Source organism: Dryobates pubescens, chromosome 12, assembly GCF_014839835.1.
Source record: "Dryobates pubescens isolate bDryPub1 chromosome 12, bDryPub1.pri, whole genome shotgun sequence".
NCBI lineage: Eukaryota > Metazoa > Chordata > Aves > Piciformes > Picidae > Dryobates > Dryobates pubescens.
In genome coordinates, this window is record NC_071623.1 from 14,370,939 (window position 1) to 14,395,217 (window position 24,279).

Consider the following 24,279-nt stretch of genomic DNA (forward strand, 5'->3'; position numbering starts at 1 on the left):
CCAGCAGCGGAGAGGGAAAGGCTTCACCTCCCCTGTACCTAACACCACCTCCACTCGCATTAAATTCTAGTTTGCTGCATGAGCGAAGCGTCAGGACAAGCTGCGTTTTATTAACAGGATTATCGCGGCGCATGATTTATTCCAGTGCAAGATTTTAATTGCTCTTCGGAGGTTGAGTCGTTTCTTTTGACTGAGCTTCAGCTTGCATCCTGCTGCTAAATGCTGGGTTAATAAGTAGGGGGAGCCTTTAATGCACAGGATATCCCTCAGCTCTTCCTCTCTCACAAAAATAGAAGCCTTTAAGCAGGAGGCATGATACTCCCTTTTACACACACACACAAGCCAGTAACGGGCGATTGACCACTGGGAGTTTAATGCCTAACGTCTCCCAAAGCATCCATGCTTCCCCAGCAAACTCATTTCCTTTGTCAGGCTACAAAATATGCAAATGATCACGTTGGCACTTAATGGGGAAGAAGCCCATATTGGGCCTTTAACACAATACTTCACACAGGTTCAGAGAGGTTTAAGAACTAAAACGGCAGGAAAGCCTTGTTCCACAACACTTTTTTCTCCCCTCAGAGAGGCCTTTTGTGCAAAACTCCACGTCTGGAACAAATGTATATTAATGAAACAGCGTGTTGACCCTCCTCTCTACAGAACGGTTAGCTTTCCCTAATGAAGTCCACAAAAATCGCTGCGAGGAAACAAAAATCCATGGAGATTAGATACCAGGCTATCATTCAAAAGGAGTTATTTCACTGGAAAGACGGTTTCTGGACAGATTTACTGTTTTCCAGATGCGTCGCTCGTAATGTTTTCAATAGCGGCAGCAGCAGCATGGAGAGAGTGATTTAGGGTTTTACGTAAGGTTAGTAGCCGCACCGTGTGCTGAGGGATGGGATGCTGGTGGCTTGGAGGAGATGGGCCTTGGTGGCACATGGCCTCGCTTTTATCAGGGCTGCATGAGGCTAAGCCATGCCGTTCCTCAGAGGGGCCGCCTGCGCTCGGCCTGGTTTCCTCAGTGGAAGTGTATCATTAAGATAAGGCACAGTGCCTGAATTAGAGCCCGTCAATTCCCTGACATGTACAGATAGTGAAACGCTAAAGCTGCATGGGCGGCCGACAGCTTCCCCAGCTACGGTGGGCAAGCTGGAGGCACACCTCCTCCCACCACGGCCACAGCAGGGCAAATCCCACCAGGTTGGACTCGATGATCTTCTTTCTCAGACCTACGAGTCTAGGGAGCATGACACGGGTGCTGGGATGCCCCAGGGCCCATCCAGGCAGGTCATCAGAGTCCACATCCCGATAGCCGTCGGCCCCTTCCCCAAAGCCGCCCCTCGCTGCTCAGTGCCCCGGGTGCACGCAACGTGCGCGGTTATAATCGCCGCCCTGATGAACTTCTTGTGAACTGTTTAGAAGTGGAGGTCTGCTGAACGAGCAACGGCGCCACTGCCAGCCATAATTTCATTGCAACAAGCAGCAGACTTTTAACTCTTTGCACGTCCCTTTTCCCCCTTCTCCTCCTCGTCCTCCCACCCATCGGTAGGGCGGATCGCGGGAGACTCCAGCGGCTCGGCCAAACGACAGCCGTTCCGCAAGTCCTCAGTGCCGCGGAGACGGGGCGAGGGAACTCGGGAGTCTGGGGGGCACCGCTATTTATGTCCAGCATCTACGGGGGCGGGCGCAGTCTGCTCCATTATGCAACTCCCGCCGGCGGGCTGAATGTCCCAGCGCCCAGAGGAAACCGGGGACGCGTCTCTCCTCCCCTCCTCCTACCCGCCAGGGGACCGCGCCCCCCGCCCATTCCCCCGCCGTTCCCCGGCGCTGTCAGTGCGCCCCAGGGTGCTGCAGTCCTGTCCCCTGGGACGTCCCTCCCCCGGCTGCCCCCGCGGCGCGGTTGGGCGCGGAGCGGGACTGAACCGCCGGAGCGCGCACGGCATTTCCTCCGGGAGGTGTCTGGCCGATAAAGCCATTTGCGGCTAAATATAGACGGTGATGCACGGAGGAGGGAGGGAGGGAGGGAGGCGGAGGGGTGGGGGAAAGACGCGCAACGTACACGCCGTGTGAAACCAGTTGTGAAAAGCGCCTGCAAGCACTAACCTGCTCCCCGACGTGCTGCCGAGCGGGGCCCCAGCGTGCCGAGCCGAGCCGGGAACACCCACCGCCCCCCGCTCTGCCTCTCCGGCCCCGCGCCGTAGAGGCAGGCAGAGGCACACACCGCGTTGTTTGGGCAGCTGATTAAAAAGGGAAACGTTTGGGTCTCCCTCGCAACGTCAACAGACTTTTGGCAGCCATTGACGCCAGCAGCAGCAAAGTTTTGTTAACGCGCTCCTGGCGTGGAAACGAGAAAAAACCGATGCCCGCGGGGATGGGGGGAGGGGAAAGAGGAAGACGCCGTTTCCCTGTGCCTCCGGGGGACAGAGGAGGTGAGAGCGGCGACTCCCCGGCCGGGGCAACCTCCTGTGGCCTGCTCCCCCCCCCTCCCCCCGCCCCCCCGGTCCTCCTCTGCCCCCGAGGTGCCCGGCGGCGAGTGGGCGAGCTGAAAGCCGCCGGCGGAGGGGGGGAGAGGGGGGCAGATGGAGAAAGCCCGGCGGTGCCGGCGCTGCAGCGAGCCAGGAAGCAGGGCGGGAGGAGAATGGCAGCGGCGCACGAGTTCCCTTTTGGCGCCTTTACTCTTTTCCACCTCCTAGCTCCGGCTGGCAGCCCGCCAGTTTCCACTGCACAAGCCCTCGAGCCAGCAGCAGCAGCGTGACGGCAGCCGGCAGGGAGGGCTGCCTGGGGTACAGAGGGAAAAAAAAATAAGTCTGCGTGCGCCGGTGGCACCGACGGAGAAGCAGCCGCTTCGGCAAACAGCCTGGCCTTTCGGAAATTAAAAACGATGCATTAAATTACCCGTCTCTGATACACATACACGTCGCCGCCCGGTTCCAGGCCACTGAAAGGATCATTTCTAGATTTGTGAAAATCCCTGCGAGAGGAGTGAAAAAGCAATGGGGGACTCGTAGCGATCCACTTCGATTAGCCCTCAACCCGTTCATCTGGAGCTTGATTTAAAGGGCAGCGCTCGTACGGTATTTATAACCTTAAATACGGGCAGTTGCTTATGAATGGGTTTAGGTACCTCGTTTATCTTCTATCTCCGACTTACATATTTACGACTTACGAAAAAAACAACGACCTGTGCCACGGTTAGCAAAGATTCTAAAGATGCTGTATTGCTGCACCGTTTACAGTGTGCTGTATAAAGCTCTAGTAGCAGCCAGCCATCTAATATTAGACAAGTGTTTAAAGAACGGGAGTGGCTGCGCTTTAAAATATATATATATACACACACACACATATATATACATATGTATATATAAAATAAAATATCGTGGGTTATTTTGTGCAATCCCCACACGGCATCACTGCTAGCGCCACGTTTTGTAAACCAGAGGAGGAAACTGCAGACTAAGTAGCCGCCGCACGGATCCGCGGATTAGAGAAGTTTGACCTTTACCCGGGACGTGTGGCATTTCATTTAACCATAAAGCTAAGCACAATGCGCCAGCGAGATCGCTAAACCGATTTAAAATACATATTGAGTCATGCACGACAGTAGTGCGTTTCGGTTTAGGCAAGCAGCGCAAGGGGGTCAGCATCTATTTTAAGCCTCCTGCTGCAAACGCCGTCTCCCCCATCACCATCCCCCCCCAAACACACACATCCCCGCGGCTCCCACATCGTCACGTGCCGGACGGCAACCGGGACTTTCTGCCCTGTAAACACGGCTCACCGGTGCTGTCCGAGGGCAGCCGGGGCCGCCGAGCCAGCACCAGCACTAGCCGGGCATCCCCCCCGCTGCCGGGCGCCGCCGGGCACCGCCGCCCGGGACTGGCCGCAGCGCTGTTCCTGCCTCCGACTCCGCGGAGATCCAACACCACCACCTCCTTCGCCTGCAGCGGGGCTCCAGCGGGGGCAGCCCCCCCGAGGGAGAGGCGGTCCCGGGCCCCGCGCTCCCCCCCCCCCGCACCGTCTGTCACGCCTTGGACCCCGCACACACAGTCACTGCGCTGTGGCAGCAGCGGCGCTTTCCCCCTTTCCCATATGCTGCGAGGCGAATCATTGCGTCGTTCTCAGCGCCGGCGGCAGCCAAAAAAAAAAAAAAAGTTTTCAATTAATAATAAGACTAGGAACTGGGGAAGGGGGCGGGGGAGGAGGCCAATAAGGGAAAGTTAAAATGGCTGGCGATCCTTCAAATAACCCTGGCCGTCTTCCCTCAGAGCCCACACGGCACTGCTTGCCGCGGAGCCCCGGGGGAAGCTCCAGATCCCCAGACACGCCACTATGGGGCGGCCCAGGGGTCCAAGGCTGCCCTGGCACCACCTGAAAGTTATGGGACGTCTGCAGGGCGGGTAGCCTGGCTTCCCTTCCCCCTTCCGGTTAAAACGCATCGAAAGGGTACGCTAAAGGGGCTGCAAAGGCGCCCACACACACACACACCGGGGGGGGGGAGGGGGGAGGCGAAGCGGCTGGTACCCAACTTTGAGGCATCGTTGCATGAAGGATTTCCCGGGGATTCGCGGGAAACACCGACCCTGTCCGCCACTCTGGCAGCTCCGCACCATTGCTACGGCATCGTATGCGTGTGTGTGTGTCGTGTCGTCCCGTCCCCCTCGCGGTGCGGGTGATGTCTCTGTCGTCCCCCCGCAAGCTTATGCCGCGGCGGCGGGCAGCCAGGCTGCTCTCTCGGAAAGAGGCGGGGGGAGCGGGGGGTTTACTGCCCTGCTCGCCGCGTCGGGCAGCCCTACGGTTTTAGCCTGCTGCCACTCCGGCCGTGCCGTGAGCAGGGCTGCCAGAGGCGGCGGTGGTGGGGAGAACCGCAAACCGACTCTGCGGCAGAAAACCCCGGGCCCCTGCGCAGACGGGGCCCCCCAGCGAGAGTCTGGCCTCCCCTCCCTCGCCCACCCGCCGCGGCATCTCCCTACCCCGGCCGTCCGCGCCATTTTAGAGGCACACACACTCGCCCGCACCCGCACACACACATGCACAGGAGCGAGGTTTCCGCTGCTGCTGACAGAGACAACAGGCAGCCGCCGAGTCCGGGCTGCGAAGGAGCAGCAGCAGCAACGGAGAGGGACACATACGCACCACGGGCCGGGCAAAAATGTGCGTTTCGGGCCGTACTAAAGAGCGAGCAAAGCGCAGGCCTACGCGCCCCCACCCCATTAACCCGCTGCGCACTCGGCATCCCAGGAGCTCTTCATTGTTGCCTTTATTCCGTATGGCTTTTTCTTTTCAAGAGGGGGACAGAAAGGAAAGAGAGAGAGGAGGGGGGGAACCAGAGGGGAGAAGAAAGGGGGAAAAAAAAATACCACCAAGCCAGCCCCTTCACCCCGCCCGTCCCCCATTGTTCGGCCGAGGGAGGCTGGGCAACCGCAGCGGCACGGGCTCGCCCTTCACCGGTTCCACCGAGACCCACAGTCTCCCCCCTCCCCCCCCCCCCCCGCTGATAGATCGAGAAACTTATGGGGCTGAGGTGAAGATGCTACCCCACACTGAATACAAAAGTACCCGCACTCCTGCGAGAGAGCGAGCTGGGCGAAAGCCTGTGCTCACTTCCGCAACGTTATCCTTGCAGAAATACCGGAGCACGGCCCCTGCTTCCTTCCCCCAGCCCCCGCCGCACCCCCGGGGGGTGGAGTGATTAATGGGACGTACGCCCTTGGTTTCCCTCCGGCCACCCCAGCGCACCGCTCCCCGGCGCTGGGCCGCCGCGGCACGCCGGGCGGGGGCGGGCCCCCCACGCATCCGTCGGGGACGTTGGGAGATATTGATCACGGACGACTTCATTTTGCATAATTGCGGCTGACAGGGCCTGTGGTTCCCTCATTTACGGAGCAACAGCTTCGAGGAGCTGATGGATGGGGAGCGGCTCCCTCCGCTTCCCTCAACTGTCCCCCCCTGCCCACCCCCCTTCCACGATAGCCCTGCCGGGGGAAGGCAGTTCCGTGCCTCATGCAGCAAATGGCCGGCGCACAACAGCGAAATATTAAACTTGGGTGATTCCGTCTCTCGTTTTACCTAACGCGGCCGGCCTGAAAGCCTCACGCTCCCCGCAGGGCTTTGTCTGCACAGCCGCGCCGGGGCTGATGCCCAGTGCACGGAGACCTCCGGCGGCCTCATATAAGAAAAAATGCTTGGGAAGTAGGGGCTTTTCCCTCCTTCCACCCCCACCCACCACCCACCCCCCTTTTTTTTTTCCTCTCTCCTCCTTCCGACAACAAACAAACAACTCGGTTTCTGCTAAACAATGCATAAAAATAAGCCTCGCCCCAAAGTTCTGGTTTACAGCACTAGGGCTTCTCCTTGATGGGAATCGCTTTCCTAACACTTCTGGAAAGCGCTGGCAAACCCAGCGCAAGCAGCATTACAAGCACCTCGGCACACGTCTCAGCAACTCCGTGTCCCAACCTGACATCACCTTATCCAGACCTTTAGAGGAAACGTACGTCCAGGGCAAGCACAGCCAGCTCCGCGCATTGCCCATGCCTGCAGGCGGAAAAAGCCGGGTCAAGGAAAAAAAAAAATCAACACCACCACTCGGGTTTCTCCATGAAAAATAGGGGAAGGGGGAAAAAAGAACGGTGTAAGAAAAAAGCTTAAAGGAAACTAAAATTGCCGGTGACAGCGGTGCCCCGCCGGACGGGAGGGCAGAGCGTAGGCCGCCGCCGGCCCTGCCTTCCCATCCCGGCGCTCCGCACCGAAACAAAGCAGCGAGTCAACTGCGATGCAGATGGGCGGCTATGAATTTTTTTGCTGCTGCTTAGAGCTTTAATTACTCGTTCTTGATCCGTGGGACTACGACACGACACCGCCAAGGTTAAAATGCTCTGAGCAGATGTGAACGAGTTGGCAGACGCGCAAATGAGGTCTGCCTCTAAGCATGATAACAAGTGACTAATACATTGCATATCGCTGAAAGAAAATTATTTTTCTCTCATTTGCATTTTCTTTTCTTTCCTCTTTTTTTTTTTTTAAGCCAGCGACATTCCTTCCTCAGAGGCAGTACCATAATCCTGAAAATATTACTCCGTGACTTTAAAAGATTTGGAAGGAGGCAGCGATTGCCAGTGTTTTGGCTATGCAGGCTTGTTTATCTTTCTGCCTTTGCTCCAAGGCGAAACTAGTTTCGCAAGCAGTATTCTTGAAGAAAAAATGGCACATGTCATATAATACACCAGTTTATAGGAATTGATGCTAAAATTGCTGAATGACTACTGACGTGCTTTCGTCACTAATAGCACAGTGTAATCCGTAAAAGACCAAGGGGACAGTCAAGGCCAAAAGAGGAGGAAAAAGGAAGGCGGGGGGGGGGGGAGGGAATGCCTGAAGAAATACATAAAGGCAATTCATCGACCAAAATCACAAAAAGAGAGGTGGGGAAGGAAATAAGCATATGCCATTCCCCCCTTCTTTCCATCCCAGAGCCACATCATCAAAAAGACAACAGTACTTGGAGGTCATTTACTATATAAAACACAGTGATTCTCGTAGGTAGGAAAACTATGTCAGGTACAAATATAGGCCAGAACCCAGTTCTCCAAGTTCCCTTGACTTTCTGGAGGCTCTTCTGAAAGGGCCATGAAAGTACTTTGGGTACTAGAGCAAAGTACAAGAACAGACAGCATTTTTTATATTCTACACTCAAAAGGCAAACACAGAGGGTTTGATGCAGAAGAGGCTTTGAGGAGAAAATAGCTGCTCGGGCTATTTACGCAGTAGGAGTTTTTCATCGAGAATCCATGCCAGGGGTGCCTACACATCCAGGTTATTGGGGCTTGGGCGCTGCCATCTCAAGAGATAACTTATCCACCAACACGTGCTTGGGAGTCAAACATGCGCTGCCAGCCACCGTGCCCTCCTGCCCGAAGCCAAGCAGCGACTCGGAACTGGGCTGCTGTCTCCTCCCACGGGGCTCCCGGGACGCTTCGCCCGCAACGCCACCGGGGCCAACGCAAACCCGCTGCCGGGAGGGATTTCCCAGCGCGAAACCGACTAGGTCGGGCGCGGAGCCGTCCGCTCCTCCCGCAGCCTCTCTGCGGTTGTAAATCAAGCGGAGGAGGAGAGAAGCAGGGGGCGGCTTCTCCCCGCCCAGCGGCGTTGGCTTCAGCGATGCCGGCGGCGGTAGCAGGGGAGCGAAGCTGGGCGCCCTGCCGCCGCCGCCCAGGATGCCCCGCTGAGCACCAGGGCGCCCCGCCGGACCCCGCTGTGGCTGGCGGTGCCTCCAGGAGCGGCGGGGTGGCCCTGGGGCTGCTTCGGGCGGCAGCGAGAGCTTTTGTGTGCGACTGCCGGCGAGGCGCGGGCGCTTCGCGCTCCAACAGCTGTCACATTATTTGCGCTGGCTGTAAACAGCCTTCGCCTTCCCCCTCCCTCACCACAGAGTTAAACCCAGACTAACAATCCCCAGTTAGAGATCAAACCAACAACAGCAGTATTGTCTCTGCCTTCATTGCTTTACCATCAACTACTGCAGCTGGTTTACTCGAAACAAGGAACACCCTCTACCCACCTCCCCTGCCCCCCGCCCTCGGGGCCAGAAACGTGCCTGTTCCCGGCGGTTGGCCAGAAGGAGCAGCCGCTGTCCCGGGCCAGGAGAGTGGAAGTGTTTCTCCGCCAGCCTTTAAGCCGGCGGGGTTCCGATCACTGCGGAGCTCTCCGTCATCGCGGAGAGGCGTTTTCAATCCGCACTCCTGCCCGACGAAAAGCCTTATCAGAACTTGAGCTCCACTTTCAGTTTGGCTTTTGGGAAATTGCTCGGGGGAGCTCCGCAGTAGCGGTGAAAGCCGCGCCTGCAGCTGCGCGACGGTACACGGCGAGCTCGCCCCCGCGGCGGCGCGGCCCGGAGCAGCCCTTCCTGGGGAAGGCCGAGCTCTGGACCCCCCAAAACCCTTGTCCCTCCGCCTCGCACCCGGCTGGTGCTGGCAACGCCCGGCCTCTTATCGCAGCAAACCTCCCACCGAGAGGCCCCTGTCTCTGCTTAGGCCGGCCGCCCCCGCCGGCCCAGCCCCGAGCGATGACCCCGCTGTGCAGCTGGATGGTAAGAGACACCTTTCCACCTTTAGCTCTTTCCCTCGTAAGGAAAACAAGAAAGCACAATCCAAATAACCTAAGCCACGAGTCCAACTTCGCCCAAGATACAACCACCTGGCAGCAAAGGAGTGTACTGCACACTCTTAGTGGGTCTTTCATTGGGCACAGCGGTAACTGAGAGTGTAAATCCCTGCACCTCCTTGCCTACTCTTATTTCTTTCTTTATCAGTGGCAAAGTTAGAGGAGAGGTGGTATTTACTGAACAGAAGCAAAGGAAAAATAAATCAATTCGAGGAAACTTTTCCTTGCCCAGTTTGACTCCTAGTATTATTCACATTATGCATCTAAGAGAAAACCACAACACAGCAACTTTCTCAAAGATTTGGTACCACACAAACTCTTGAAGAGGCCACAGGAGCTGGAAGCACACTTTCTTGGTGCTTATATGCAGTTTGGGAGTCAGCACCAGCAAGGGAAAACAGATGATTGTGTTGGAAGCACATCTCCATCTTGGCCTGTCTCCTGCCAAAGGGCAGTGCTCCCTAGGCAGGTAAGGTCCTTCACACCAATGCGATACATCTCCGATCGACTTCCAAATCAGATTCACCAACAAATGATGCCAGTACATACTCACAGGTCAGTATCATCGACTATTCATTGCCTGTATGTAGTTAGAAATCTGCTGGCCTGGTAAAAACCACTGCTAACAAAACAATGTCAGCAAAGGCTGCAACACACTCTTGTGAGAGACCAGCAATTCGTGCCTACTGAGGCTCTTTCAGCACAAAGGCTTTTAGAGGAAGAAGAGAGGGAAGGGGGGGGGGAGGGAAGGAGGGAGGGCTCTCGTGTTTCAGGGCTGTTGTCCCCTGGGAACCAAGAACCAAGTGTAGCTTCAATCAAATGCTGACTTCTCCTCCGGGAGCTCAGTAGGAAACCTGATCTCAATAGCTCATGCCTGCCTCCATGCATATAGGCTGGGTTTTCTTTCATACCAGCAATTTGTATAAATAGGAGAACCAATACAGTTTATTGCAAGTGAGATCTCAGAGTAACGGATCTAGAGATATATTTCTGTAGCTAAAATAAGACAACCTTCAACTGCCTGCTCCGGGCAGGCCATGCCGCAGCCGCCCCCAGCTCCACACACAGAACTCTGCCGTGGGCACAGCACAGCCTCCTACGCATATCCCTGAGCCCAGCATCCTCCCCAGCTGGCAGCAGGCACCTTGGCTTGGATTTTTGTGCAATGCCAGGTTACACTTCCATTAAAACGCTTAGCTCAGGAGATCACTTCCTGCTTGCAAGTATTGTTCCGGCTTCCCCTGTTGCCCACAGCTTTAGCCAGAGCTATTTCTATCCTCGCCCACTGGGCTGTGGAGACCCCAGGAAGCATCCACCCCTGGCCTGCCCACAGCACAGAAGATCTGCAGGTGGAGGGCAAGCGAGTCCTCCAGGCAGACCTCAGCATAACTTCGCATCAGGCTGCTTAATTCTGCACTGGGTTTTGCTAATCCACTTTGTGCTTGACTACTGAAATGGGAGGACAGGTAAACACTGTGTGGGGAGCACAACCAGGCCAAAGCAAGGTGAGCCAGGGGGACCACGGCCTGTGGGAAGGGCTTCCTGCAATACGCAGCTCAGCCTCCTACTGCTTTCAGCACGCTGAAAAAGCTCAGAGCACAGCACAACCCAGCACACTAAGGGGCGTGGGAGCAAAGGGGATTTCCCAGGGATCAGGGATCCCTGTAGGATCTCTCCATACCCAGAAGCTTTCACATGGAGAAAGTTTGGCTCAGGGAGGGAATTTCCACTTAGAAAGAAGAGGAGCTCAGCCCGTCCCTCCTCATGCCATTAGCAAGTTCTCAATGAATTTCAAGGAGAGTCGAGAAGCTACCCCTCCAGCTTTGATTTCACTTCTCTGTCTCTACCTGCCACCACAGATGAATTCCTTAGTCAAGCCATGACGAGGTGAGGCCCACAAAGCTCAGTCATCCTCTCCAGAAGACCCCCAGCTGCAATCCTATCCTGCTGCTGGGAAGCATAGGGGAAACACAGCAGTGGTTGAGAAACAAGCAGCCCCACAGAACCTGGTCCAGCCACACTATTTGGCTATCCCTGGAATGGTGTCTATGGCCTGTACAAGTGCATGCATACTTCTTTCTGCTATCAGCTGTGCCAGGCATCAGCTACTCTGATACTCCCATGGAGGAGGAGATCTGACTTTCACAACTGAGGATAAGAGACACAAATGTTTTGTAATATGTAAATACTGAAAGATGTACAAGGCTGCTAGGTGAGGTATTCCCAAGTGTTAAATGAACACCTGGGACAAGAGAAAGAGCTACTCCAGCTGAAAAACGAAAAGCAAAACACACTCTGGAAGAGAAAGGTCAGAGTGGCAGCACTGGTATGATGCAGCCCACCACAGGCCATATGGAAGTGCATGGAGAACAACCCCAGGGCAGAGCTGCATGGGTGTGGAGATTGTGGGAGATTGCTTCAAGAGGAGCAGGAGCTGTGGAAAGGAGAACACATTTGCCTGGAAGCACACTTGCCCCTCCTGGCCAAGGAGCAGGCAGAGGAAGCACAATGCCAGGCTTTCCCGGTGCAGGCTCAGCCACCAAGCGCAACCCCAAGCCTCCCCCTTTCCCCAGCGCTCTATTGAACACACTCAGTTCTTTATATGAGCCATTCCCAGTGTGGCTGGTGGATTCTGCGCTTTCCACTTTAATTGTCTTATCCAAATAAAGCTTTGTTTTCCTTAGCACGACAATCCCAACATTCAAGACGAGATTTTCATTGGACAGAGGAGATATTTTATTCTCTGATTGTTTAGAGAGTCAGGGCTTACACGGAACAGCCCCGGCTTGTGTTCCTCTGCTCACAATGGGGTCTTTGCAGCCCCAGCCTCCCTCATGTAGATTCATTTTTCCGGAGTGATCGGGATGAGAATTTTTTGTCTGAATTTCATAGCTTTCCAAGTCTACCCTAGACTTTAACAAGTCTTTTAGTTTGCACCTAGACAATAAATTTAGTTTAATTTAGCTTCCGGTCTTTAATTTTAGCAGGTCTTCTTTTTGCATGCAAATCAATATGGCAATTACCATCTAAAAGCTCGCCCAGCCCCAGGTCAATGTAAATTGATCATTGTCCGCCTTCTACAAAATAACACCGGGAGTCTGTGGTGCATAATGAGATTATACTGGAAACTGTCTTTCAGATCACAAATTATATTTCATGCTGTCAGGATCTTCTCCAAGTGGACTTCCTTGCATGCCTAATCACATGACACCGAATCTATTAGCTCATGAGACAGGTTTGAGGTACAAGGAGCTCTTGCAGGCAGAGGGAGAGTCCCAAATAATTCAGACAACGTTGCAGGGAAACAAGCAGGCAGGTACTGAAGCACACTCTAACTTGCTAACTTTTCTAAGTGGTGGAAGAGAGCCGGGGGGGGGGGGAGTCTGCTCGGCTAAGCACTGCTGTCCAGCAAACAAGAAAAAAAAAACAATTCCCTGCTGGAAAGCAGCAGAACTTTCCTCAAACTACATTTACAACGAGTTCTTGGCCTCCTCTTTTCTGTCCCCACCTCATTGGCCCGGCCATTCAAAGAAGCGCTGGCTGCCCACTCCGGAGAAATCCCCACAAAAGACACACTCCCCTGGGAGAGACACCCCTGCCCTCCACAGCCTCGGGACCCGAGCAGGTCGGGTCAGAGGGACACATCGCTCCGGAGCAGCGACTGCTTTAAGCCGGCTCCCTGAAAGGCCAGGAGGATTAACGGGAGCTGCTCACGCCCAGGGGGACTCCCCCTGCCTGCAGCCCAGGCCTGTGCGCGCTGCTTCCCGCGCACACACACAACACACGCGGAGCCACAGAGCTGCTCCGCTGGTTAAAAGGGGTTTGCTGGGCTCTCCCCAGCCAGCGGTTTGGCTCCACCACTCAGGGTAGCACAAAACCAAGAATGAGGGGAGCAGGCCCTCCAAAGCAACACCAGCTTAAGAAGGAAGCATTCAACTCAGGTTCATGCTCCTCTTTCTAAACCCCCACTAAAATGTGATCTATTGCACTATTCGGGGGAAAGATAGCTCATCACACATCACCTGTGCAACTCAACTGCACTGCAGTTGAGCCCACACCTTTGTCAAGACGTGCAGAAATCAGAGCACATCTCTCCTCTCTGCCGAGCACAAATTTACTCCAAGGGCAGTGTGGCTGCTAGAGTTACGACCTGAGCTGGAGCAGGCTTTTTGCCCTTTGCAGGGGCCACCCACCGGTCAAAGTTGAGAGACCCTTTAAACGACAGCCACAGATTGCTAAGACTACTTTGGTATGCACATCACTCATTTTGGGCTGTGGTGGCCTGGGTCCTTTTCCTTCGCAAATGGAGGCCTGAAAGCATGTCAACAACTTTGTCTTGTCTCGCAGCAGCACAGATCCACAAAGTTTGCTTGTGTGGGCTGTGCAGGACTATACCTGGAGTTTAGTATCCCTGCCTCTAGCATCCCTGTTAGGGGATCCTGGCTACTTTAGTAACCTTAGAGAATTATCATGAGGTTGGGAAAAAAAAAAACAATTTCACAGTGTTTGAGAAGCTGCAGCTCTCAGCACATCCTGGTAAAGGCAGATGCAGTGCATGACAAGGAGCCTGGATTGTCCACCAGATCAGGAATAAAGCCAAGGCACCACTATTGTTTCAAGACCCAGTCCATATTTGGGCATTCAGTTCACACATCTTAAGTATTGCTTTAAATATTAGAATAGAGACATTTGCCAATGTGGTTTATAATACACTCAAATGGGAGAAGTAATTGCTGTTCAGTCTCAGATTACTAGCTTGGTTTTACTGATCTTTTTTTGGGGGGAGGATGGGGCAGGGGGGAGAGGTTAGAAGAGAGGGAAACCCTGTTGAGTATGTTTGCATTGGTTTCTATTAGATATACAACAAATCTGCCATTTCCGGCATTGCTTCTATCTAATTAGAGATGTATTTAGATGTGACGTGTAAATAAGCGCTGAGCTGCCTGCTGCCCTCGCTGCATGGACTACTCAGAAGCATTTCCAGTAGTGCTGTAGAGCCCGGAACCAAGGCTCAGACAAAGAAGAATGGGAATGGTCTGCACTGCAGGCGAATCCAACAAACCCAGCTTTTATCTATCGCTCTAAAGCCTTAACTGCTTTTAACCTGTACCGCCCAGGCTTGCACGCCACAATTGCATCTCATCCAACAAGGATGGCTCAGTACAAAAGGAAGCACAAACGCATGAAGGAGCCACAAATAACTCCTGGCCCACCCAAGCCCCAACCCGGACCCCCTCTCTCCACCTGCCCTTGCATCCCACGAGGTCTGCATGCCCCCGTGGGCTTGCAGAGCCCCCAAGCCAAGTATGCCCGGCTTCTGCATGCACTGGCACAGGCCGACGGCTAACCCACACTGAGAGCATACGCGTGGTCCCGTGTGGCAAAGGCTGCCGAACTGCCGGGAGAGAAACTGATGGGACCTGAATGCAGCGGCAGAAACTCACCACCACCACCGCGGGGCCGGGAATCACCACCGTAGTGTTTCCACTGCAACACGCAGGAACGGAGGGAGAGTGGGGGCCACAGGAGGGCCGAGGGAGGCGGACAGCCGCCCCGCCAACGGTGTTCGCCCGCCGACCGCCGCAGGAGCCCCTTCGACCCCGAGCCTGAGGGGCTGCGATGGCTTCCCCGGCCCCGCGACGGCCTGACCCTGGCGCCCAGCGCTCTTCAGAGTTTCCAGAGAGAGAAGACTCTTGGGAACGAAATAATCTGGCGCTCGCTTAGTGAACTCTTCCCCTGTTGTGGGAAGCAGCTCTTATAAAGCCATTAGATGGATGGGGCAACGCCTGGGGCCCGAAGCGCGCTGCCTTGTCCCTCCCGGCTCCGGCAGCATCCCTGCTGCCGCTGCTACTCCTGCAATCCCCCTTCCGGGCCCGAGCAGCCATCCCCGATCCTCTCTCGGCTTTAAGGGTTAACAACCATCGCCACCAAAAAAAAAAAAAAAAAATCGCGGTGACCTTTTCCTCTCCGACTCCCCCACTCTCCCTTTCAGGCTCCAGTTCCTGAGCTCGCAGGGAGCCTGAGCGGCTGTCTAGACCGATCTATCACAGACGGACAAACAATACCAGGAGAAGCCCCTGCCCCGTCCCTCAGCCTCCACCACTCACCTTAGAAATGGCGAAGAACAGAAAAGTGACCGCGATACAATCCTCCCCGGTGTATTTATAGCCTTCCACACAGCCCACCTTCATGCCTGACAAATGAGATTTTTGTCTGCTCTCGCAGCGTACGCTCCAATAAACACACATTGAGGGTTTTTTTTAACAACACCACCACCCCCTTTTTTTTTCCCGTGCCTGTTTGTTTTTGGTAACATTACGGGCTCATCCCTCCGACCTCCGGGCAGTCGAGAGCCCACCACGCCCGTGAGCTAAGGCAGGTTTGATAGCCATGGCGGGAGGGGCAGGGGGGGAAATAAGCAGGAGGGAACCCGGCCGCTCGTTCACACGCAACCTCCCAACCTGGAAACTTCAACGTCCGTATTCATCACGCCCCTTCACACCCAGCCCCCCCCTCACCCGGAGTACTCCCGTGCTCCCTGCTCCTTGCCAGCCCTCTGGGTTGCGTATTAAAGAGGTATACGGGGCGAGGAGCCGGAGGTCCAATGCTGCAAAAGGCTGGGGAATAACTAATGAGCTGTGCAGCCCATTGATCCGGTGCATACTTCCTAATTAACTCTGAGTCACCTATTTGTGACAGCAATTCAAAGAACTGCACCAGGGATAAACTGCAACCCCGGCGCGCGAAGGCAAGCCGGGGGGGCGGGGGAGGGAGGGGGAAGGCGGCGCGGGGGGGAGAGGAATTTGCTCCTAATCCTCCTAAAAGCAATTAGGGTGAGCGCTGCGCTGGCTACCTCTCGGGAAGGAATGAAAAGAAAAAACAGCGACTCGGACAGCAGAACCGAAAGGAAATAAATCGGTGTGTCGCAAGCGCGACGGCCCCGGGCTTCAGACAGATAGACAAGCACCACCGTTTCGGGGACGAAAACGGGCGAGAACCGCGGCCGAAGGGCGCAGAAACGCCGGGCTCGGCGGGCAGCGGCGCCCACGAAGCTGCGGGAGAAACGCGGACGGCGGCGGCGGCCCGCGCACGACGGAGCCACCGACGGGAGGCGCGGAAGCTGCCCCGGGGCCCGAGATCCCGCACCGCCCACCCGCTCTCGTCCCCAGCTTTGTTCCCAAGCGGCCCTGGCGGGGCTCGACTGTCCCCGGCCACCCCCCGCCGTAGAGCCAAGGGAGAGGGCGGGGAGGGGGAAAAGAAAGTTAATAGAAACCTTTAGAAAATCCGAGCTTTGCTACGAGGCTAACGCTATATGGTGCGGGCCGGGCTCACACACACACACCCCTCTTTTCCTTTTAATACAAACACGAATACAAAAGCTGCAGGCTCTAAAGAGCAGATGAAAGCAATGAACGGAGTTTCTGGAAAAGATTCATTAGTGGGAATTAATGCTGCGAGGAGCTCCGAGGCGATACCACTAAAGCCAGTCCCCACACTTTGTCAGTTTTACACCGCTCACTACGGCCCGGCCGCTTTTTTTTTTTTCAGTCGGGGGAGGGGAAGGGGGAGGGGAAGTGCTCTTCGCCCCCCCGCTCCCTCCGCGATCACCAAACCCGGGATCCGACAGACATTGCGGAAACAAGGAGGGAAAGGGGGTTGAAAAAAAAAAAAATCGAGAAAGAGGAACGTGAACGCCGCGCAGCCCTCGCCCCCGGACTCTCTCCGCGAACATCAAATGCATGCCTCATATGCTGCGCAGAGACGCCCCACTTGGCCCCAGCTTCACAAAGCAGCCTCCGCTGCCTCGATGCCTGGCCGTCCCCCCCGCCCCCGGACGGCCCTTTGATGGCAAGCCCCGAGCCTCCCTCCGGCTCGCACTCCTACTACAAACTACATTTTAGGGCTGACTAAACTTCCGTGTCACGCCGGACCTCACGCCAGCACAGCTCCGCGCACGGGAAAGCCCCGGGCCGCCCTGCCCCACGTGCACGACGGTGCCCGCCCCGCTGAGGCGGAGGGAAGGGGAAGCGCGGGGTGGGGGGAAGCGGAGCCCCAGGCTCTCCTGGCTAGGCGAAGGCAGCCCTTAGCTGGCTCTCCCCGCCACTCACCTGCCCGCTCCCTTCCGGACCGCCCGCTGCTCTCGGTTGGTAGCGCGAAGACCGTCCCTCCCGGCGCCGTTCCCGCTCCACGAGTCGGCAGCGCCGCTGCTCGCTCGCTTCATCCCCAGGGAGCCCTGCACAGGCGCTGCCCGGCGCCTTCCCGATCGCAAAGTGCAAGACGACGGGAACACCACCACAAGCGCACCGGAGCCGACAGCGCGATCGGCAGCTTCCACCTACGCCGCCCCAGACAGACGTCTTTACAAGCAACTGCCTGCAAACTTGCCACCGCCCCCCCCGCAGCCGCACCGGGAGACCCCTCTCCACCCCTTCACCGCCTCCCACTCACCGACCGAGCCTCGCTGCCCCGCGCCGTAACTTTCGGCCGTGGCATCGCCGCTGCGCTGCCGTTTCCGCGGCGGGGCCGGCAGAGCCCCTCGACCGCCCGATCACCGCGGGACCCAGCGGAGACCGGGCGCTCCCCACACGGAAGCCGGTCGCCTGGCGAAGTACTGACCTTCCCGTCGCGCCGCTGGACTGCGGCGTGCGCGGTCCGTGCTGTGGGTCCCCACACCGTCGTCTCGCCCTGCTGCTCTCCTGGGAAGGGCAATCCCGCCGAGGGTGGCGGGGAGAGGCGAGAAAAGTTTCCCGATCGCCCTCCCCCTTTCCGTGGATGCGTATACCACGGCTTGCCCCGGCGCGGACGGGCCAGTGAAGGGTGCGGAAAGGCAGGGTGCTGCAGGACGCGAGGAGCAGAAGCGCGGCCGCCGCCTCCGCCGACGGGGCAGGTGCCCACTGAAAGGGCTTCGCCTCTCGGCTAGACTGGGCTCAGCAGCGGGAGCGGCAACCCACGATGCTTATTCCGGCTGCCGGCTCTGGTTTGGCAGCGCCATGTTGCTGGTTTGCTCCGGGCGAAGTTCCTGCGCTGGCGAGCGCGGCTCTCCCCACATCTCGCCTGCGCCGCCGTCTCCCGTGCCCTGGCCGCCGCGGCTTTGTGTGTGTGTGTGGCTGGGGATTTAATTCTCCTCCTCCTCTTCTCCTCCTCTCTCTCTCTTTTTCTTTCTCTCCCCCCCTCCCCTCTTTAGTCCGCCGGGAAAGCCGCTCTTCCTCACCTTGCCGCTGGGAGACCGGGCTCCGTCTGCTGCACGCTGCGCTCCCCTCGCATCCCCCTCCCTCTCTCCCTCCTCCTCCTCCTCCTCCTCCAGCCGCCGCCTCCCCTCCCCTCCCTTCCCCTCCCCCCGGGCAGGCGCTGCACCGAGGGAGCCGCCGCCAGCAGCAGCGGCGGCAGCAGCAGCAGCAGCAGCAGCGCCGCCACCGCTTTTTCCCTCTGCAAGTTTCCCCCTCCCCTGGCTGCGTTTTCCTGCCCAGGCAGGGCTTGCCTGATATTCACCCCTTACCCTATCTGATTGATTTTCCCCCCCACACTGTACCGCCAGCCCCTCGCCTTGCCTGCTCCCCGCGGCTGGCACAGGTCGCTGCAAAGCTGCGGCGCCCCAGGGGAACTCCGCACTCCCCGGCCGGCAGGGAGAGGAAAGCCGCCCCCTCTGCCCCCCCCTTCCCTCTCCCCCTTCCCCCCCCCCCCCCCCCCCCCCCCCCGATATTCCCCTCGCTCGCTACCCAGAAGGCCAGTGGAGAACCGCAATTACCATAAAGCTCCGCTCACTCCGCTCCGCCAAGCTGTCAAAATCCCGGCGGCGGCGGCAGCGGCGGCGCTGGTAGATACTGCTGCGAGGCTCCGTGGCGACTTACACCGTAGTGCTGCCTCCCGCCGCCCCGATCGACCCCAGCACCTCCACCGAACGCCCCCGTCCGTTCCACCCCTCTCTCCCAAAGCGCGGTCCGCCGCACCCTAACCCCCCCCACCAGTTACAGCCCGCGCCCCTACCCAGAACCCCAACTATGGATTACCCCCGTCATACAAGAGCATCCCCTCTGCTTCGGGACCCGCAGACGTTCTAACCCACGCAAGGGACACAGGGCGCACGGACCCTTTCGTCCGCAGCCGCCCACTCGTGGAGGGGTTCCCCCGCCGACCCAAATCTGGTTTCCATTCGCTTCCCCCTAACTTCGCGTGGTCCGCAGCTCAGATGTACTGATTTCCTTGATTCCCCCCGGTCAGCTTCTCTGAGCTCTGAATCGGGACGGGGAAAAAAAAGCCACTCGTTTCTCAGTGTCCGCATTGAGCGGGGCGGAGAGGGCGTAGGGGGAGACCTTATTAAAGCGTGTTTTCGCCTGATGCGGTTTCGGCAGCCCTTCAACACCATTTTTACCGTGTGTGAATTGTGTGGCAGCGCGGGGTGGGGTGGCCACTGAAGCGTCGTTTCCCTCCCTGGTATTTCTACGGCTGCTTTAAGATTTCTGTCCGGGTTGTGGAGCCCTTTAATCTCCGGGCTGGTAGTTATCGGCTGCATCTATTTACTTTGGCAATGCAACTTTTGGCTGGGCTCAACTCGTAAATTTCACGTTCATAACGCCCATCTCCGCCGATACTCCCAAGTTCCGTCTCACGCAGCTTTCCTGGGGGGGGCCCAGGGGCAGCCTCGGCCGCAGGGCCAGCCGGGCCCGCGGCCCCGTAGCTCCCCCGCACCGCTGGCGCCTTCCCGGGGAAGCGAGAGTTTCGTCGCCGGCGCCGTATCTAGCCCTTCTGGCCGCCCCTCCGTGTGGGAGCTACTGCCAGCCAAACACCAGGCGATTAACGCGGACAGTTCGCCCCGGGGGAGACTTTTAATCGCCATGTTTAGGACCCTGTAGGAAAAAGGCTGCAGAGACGCTGAGAGCTGTAAAAGCTTTCCTCGCCGAGAGCACACAAGCAAGCAGGGCGGTTAAGTATTCAATGCCGGAGCAGGACTGCCCGGGCTGCCTGCCCTCCGCCGCCGCTGCTTATCTCCTAAGAGAGAAAAACAGGAATTCCCGAAAATTATCCCTACCAAAGCCTCCTCCTCAAGTAAGGAAAAAAAAAATCGAGAAGTTTTTTAACGAGAGTCTAAGCCACCTCGGGGGTATTGCTAGATGCTTGGGTACGGGGACGCATAGAGCGCGCACACACTCGCACATGTAGACTGATCACGGCCAAAAGCTTGGTATGGCATTTCATGAAACTACCGTCATAGGCCTTCAGGTTTTCACTACGACTCTCCTAAAAAACTCTCTCTTCTCGAAACAGAAGTGAAATATCCACCATCTGAAACCCGAAACTCCATCCGCACCGCTAGGTTTCCTCGAAAGGGAGACCGGAGAGCGGCCGAGTACGGCCGTCGTGCTGCAGTCCCGACATGCCGGCCATCGGGGCCCCTGCATGGCTCCCGGCAGTGGCCCAGTTTGATTCCACACGGCATCAGACCACGCATCTGAAAAGGCTCCCAACACGTTTTTTTTTAATCTCTGGTAACAAGCAGACAGACACCTGGCGTATTACACTGTAAAGCTATTTTTTATAAAGATGTTTTAGGGCTAGACATTAAAAGTTATTAGACTGAACATACGTGAGTTACAGGCATGCAGCTGGACCAAAGACCTCTGTTGTGTAGGATTTAAGTTCCCCCTTCCTAGGGAAAACCTCATTAAAATTGCTTCTTTCGTTAGGAAAGAACTAGTGTATATCCTGGGGAGGTGGACACTTCCCAGCATGGGCATTATCTTTCCCCGCAGGTCGGGATCCGCAGTGCCATGGGCCGGCACTTGCATGGCAAAAATCACCTACTTCCCTTCCCCGGGGCTGAAAACTCCGGATCACATGTGTGCATCTGCAGCTCAGGGTTAAGTAGTTTGGGATGTCTTTTTTTATTTTTTCCATTAACTAATAATTTCAACTTATCTAGCAGTAAACTCGCTTTGCTTTTATTTTTAGCCGTAGATAAGCTTTCTTTGTGAACGGAGTTTCCTCCGTGACGGGGAGGAACAGACCTGTGCTTCCTTGCCTCTGTACCTTTTTTTGTTCCCGGGATCCCTGAGCTTTGCAGCGGGAAGCTGTCGGCTCCCAGCAAAGACATTGGGGCTTCAGTTCGCACTTCCTGCGGCCTGGCTAGGCCCGGCTGCGCTCCCCGTTGCCTTCCCCTGCCGCGTAACCCCGGAAAATTCAGAGCATGCTCTTGCCTTGCGGATTACCGGGCTGCCTTCCCCCGCCTCCCACACGCCCCGGAGGGAGCTGACCCCCGGGTCAGGCTGCTGCACACTGCTTTCTCCCCGGGAGCGGAGGGGGGGCTCTACGCACAGATGCTCGGGGCTCTGTGCGGCTGCTGCCTCTGCGGATGCTGCGCCGTGGAACCAGGCGAGGATGCGCTCACAAAAACGGCTGCTCCGATAATGCTAAGTACTTAACCTCCTCGTAAAGACAAATCTATTGTTAATGGCAGAATGGGCTTCTCGCGGGAGGCTTCCAAGTGGCACTACTTTACGCCGGTTCTCATTTACCTCCAGCGCTGTCTCTAATTCGAAGCCTACCCCACTGCGCCCCGGCCACGCACCTCAGAAAGCTGAGGGTTAAACTTCAGGATCGGCGAGGCCAGGCCCCCAGCCCCCTCCACACTCCGCTCCCCTGCCCACACAAACGGCAGCTGGAGCAAGCGGGTCCTCTGGGCACTGGAAATGAGAGAAAGGGGAAAGAGGCGCTTGCGAAGGTAAAATGAATTAATGCAAGCGAGGTGCTCAGACAGCCTGGTGATGAGTGCTAGGAAAAGCCCATAAATAACAGATCACTGTCCTAAGCTCTGAATTGCCCTGCTCGAGTGTGTCTTAAATCAGACCTTTATCATTGCTTATTGTAAGGCTGTTTTTAATGGAAGTGTAGAAATCTGAATAACAAAACAAGACAAGCCTCAATTGGCGTTACACAGGGTCTGCAGCGCTTTCAGGCCTGACACGGTGCCAGCATATTGTTACACCGCCATGCAAACTCCCCGTGCAATCAAGGGGGTTTTGCATAGCAAAAGTACTATAATTTTATTTCGTAGTTCAGGGCTACTCTGTTGACAGGAGATCCATTATTTTCTTTCCCTTTCCCCAGAAGAGCCCGAGACTCTCTCGGTTCATGGTCTAAACGCTGCTTTCTTACCAAGGCGAATGATAAATCTCCCTGCTTGTGTTGGCTTTGCTCCGCACCCTTTCCCCAATCCACAACAGAGCGGAGATGCCCATGGATCCCCCGGGACCCGTTTGTCGCTCAGAACGGACAGCTCGAGAGGGACAGGCAGACAAACACAAGCACGGCTCAGCCAGCCTCCAGCCGGGAAGCTTGGCCTGCCGACTGCCAACTGCGGCCGTGGGAAGCGCTCTCCTGGCCTGGACAGAAGTCGGTGGGGAAGGCACAGCACTGAGCACACGAGGGCGGCCGCAGGGGACGGTCTGGAGGTACGGCCCCTAACCCGGGCTGGAGAAGACTGGCAGCCCCGACAGCCCTGCTGCAAGAGGAGGGCAAGTTGGCTGCGAGCTGCCCCCTCCACCTCTCCCACTTGCATACCTCGGCCATTTTGTCTTCTTGCGACACGCCTGTGTGCCCGTACCCCCATACTGCACCCCGCTCCTGCACTGTCCCGCTCGGGCAGGGGCCTGCTGTGGAGCGCTGTCCCGGGCGCAGGGGCCAGGCCTGACGGGTGGCGGGGCGGGCATGCCGGCTGGGCCGGAGGAGGTGGAAGGAGAGCCGCCGGTAGCCCCGGCTGCTGTAGGCAGGAGGGAGCTGCAGCCGCTAGGCAAGGCCCTGCAGGGGAGGGGGCGTGCGCCGCACAAGTCTGGAGAGAAGTAAAAATAGCGCTGGCGAGGTTGTCGCTCCCCTCTCCTCTGCCCGGCGGGGGGCAGCCCCCGGTGCGGCGGCTCTCGGCGGGGAGGGTGCCGGAGAGACGACAAGAGCCGAAGTCAGACGAAATTCCGGCCAGAGAATGGTACTGGTGAGGCTGAACCTTCGCGTTTGAAGGCGATGCGCGGGAGCCAGAGGCTGCACCCCCTTTTTCCAGTGGGGTCCCTGAACCATTGGTGGGCGCGGACTGCGCCCTGTGCCCAGTCCTCGGGCCTGTAAGGGGCAGCAGCAAGCGGCGGCTCGCCGGAGGCACGGCAGCCACCACGCTCCCGAGTTTAAATATAATACGGCGGCCGAGGAAACCGCCATGGTTTGAAGGTGTGTTTCTGCAGACTACAGCTTGTATGTTAATAATTGGATACAGTCGATGAATCACCTCCGTCCTCCTTCTGGTTTTGTTTTTGTGTTGTGTTTTGTTTCAGAGGGGGTGGGGAGGGAAAGCCAGGAGACGATGCCGCGGCTCGGCGCTGAATACCAATTCCGCGCCCGGGTTCATAAACACTGGGGTTATTCACTCCGCCCCAGAGGTGACAGCGGAGGCCTCTGCCGCCCTCCGCGCCCCGCGGCTCCCGGGTTCACCGGCGTACGGAGCGGGATTTACACCCCGGATGGAAGACGGGCAACAGCGGGTGGCTCGCCGGGGTGCATACATATGAAATGAGAGCCTGCAACATCAAAGCAGCAGCAGAGCGGGGGCAGGGAGGGGCTCTCGGCGTGTACACGTGTGTACTTCTCCAGAGAAAAGCCCCTAATTTTTCACATTGGAATTTTCCCCCCCTTTTCTCCCTTCTCTTCACTCGCATGGCAGACACGCGGAGAGATTCTTTAGTCCTGTACTTAACACTTCACAGTGTTTTTAGCAATTAAGGCGAGAGGGGGGTGGGTATAAAGATAAGACACTTTTTCGCCCTGCAAGTGTGAAAGATAAGATAACAGTAAGCTGGGGCAAAACGTCTGCTTACAACCTCCCCCCCAGCGATTCTGATCGGTCACCTCTTATCGCAGAAAATGTTCATTTCGAAAGCAGCTTAAAAAAAAAAAAAATTCCGTTCAGAAATGCCACTGAAAGCCCCGTCCTCACTTCATCTCCCTGTGCTGTCTTTACCCTTACTCGTCCGTACCCAAAACAGGGTTGGAACTGCTTTGTAACGCGCTTCTCGGAAGACAAATCACGCAGGTATCAGAAGACAGAAACCTGCCAGTCGCCGAGATTATCAGCGCACACAGTTCCGT

General features: G+C 56.9%; 1 protein-coding gene across 1 annotated transcript in view; it reads right to left on the bottom strand.

The window, feature by feature from the left end:
• Nucleotides 1-18,308, bottom strand: part of BCOR (BCL6 corepressor) — a 58,553-nt gene extending 40,245 nt beyond the window's left edge. Inside the window, exon 1 of the mRNA XM_054165833.1 lies at nucleotides 17,776-18,308. The gene's annotated coding sequence lies outside the window, so the exon portion shown is untranslated. The remainder of the gene's footprint in view (nucleotides 1-17,775) is intronic.
• Between the last annotated feature and the right edge of the window lie 5,971 nt (nucleotides 18,309-24,279).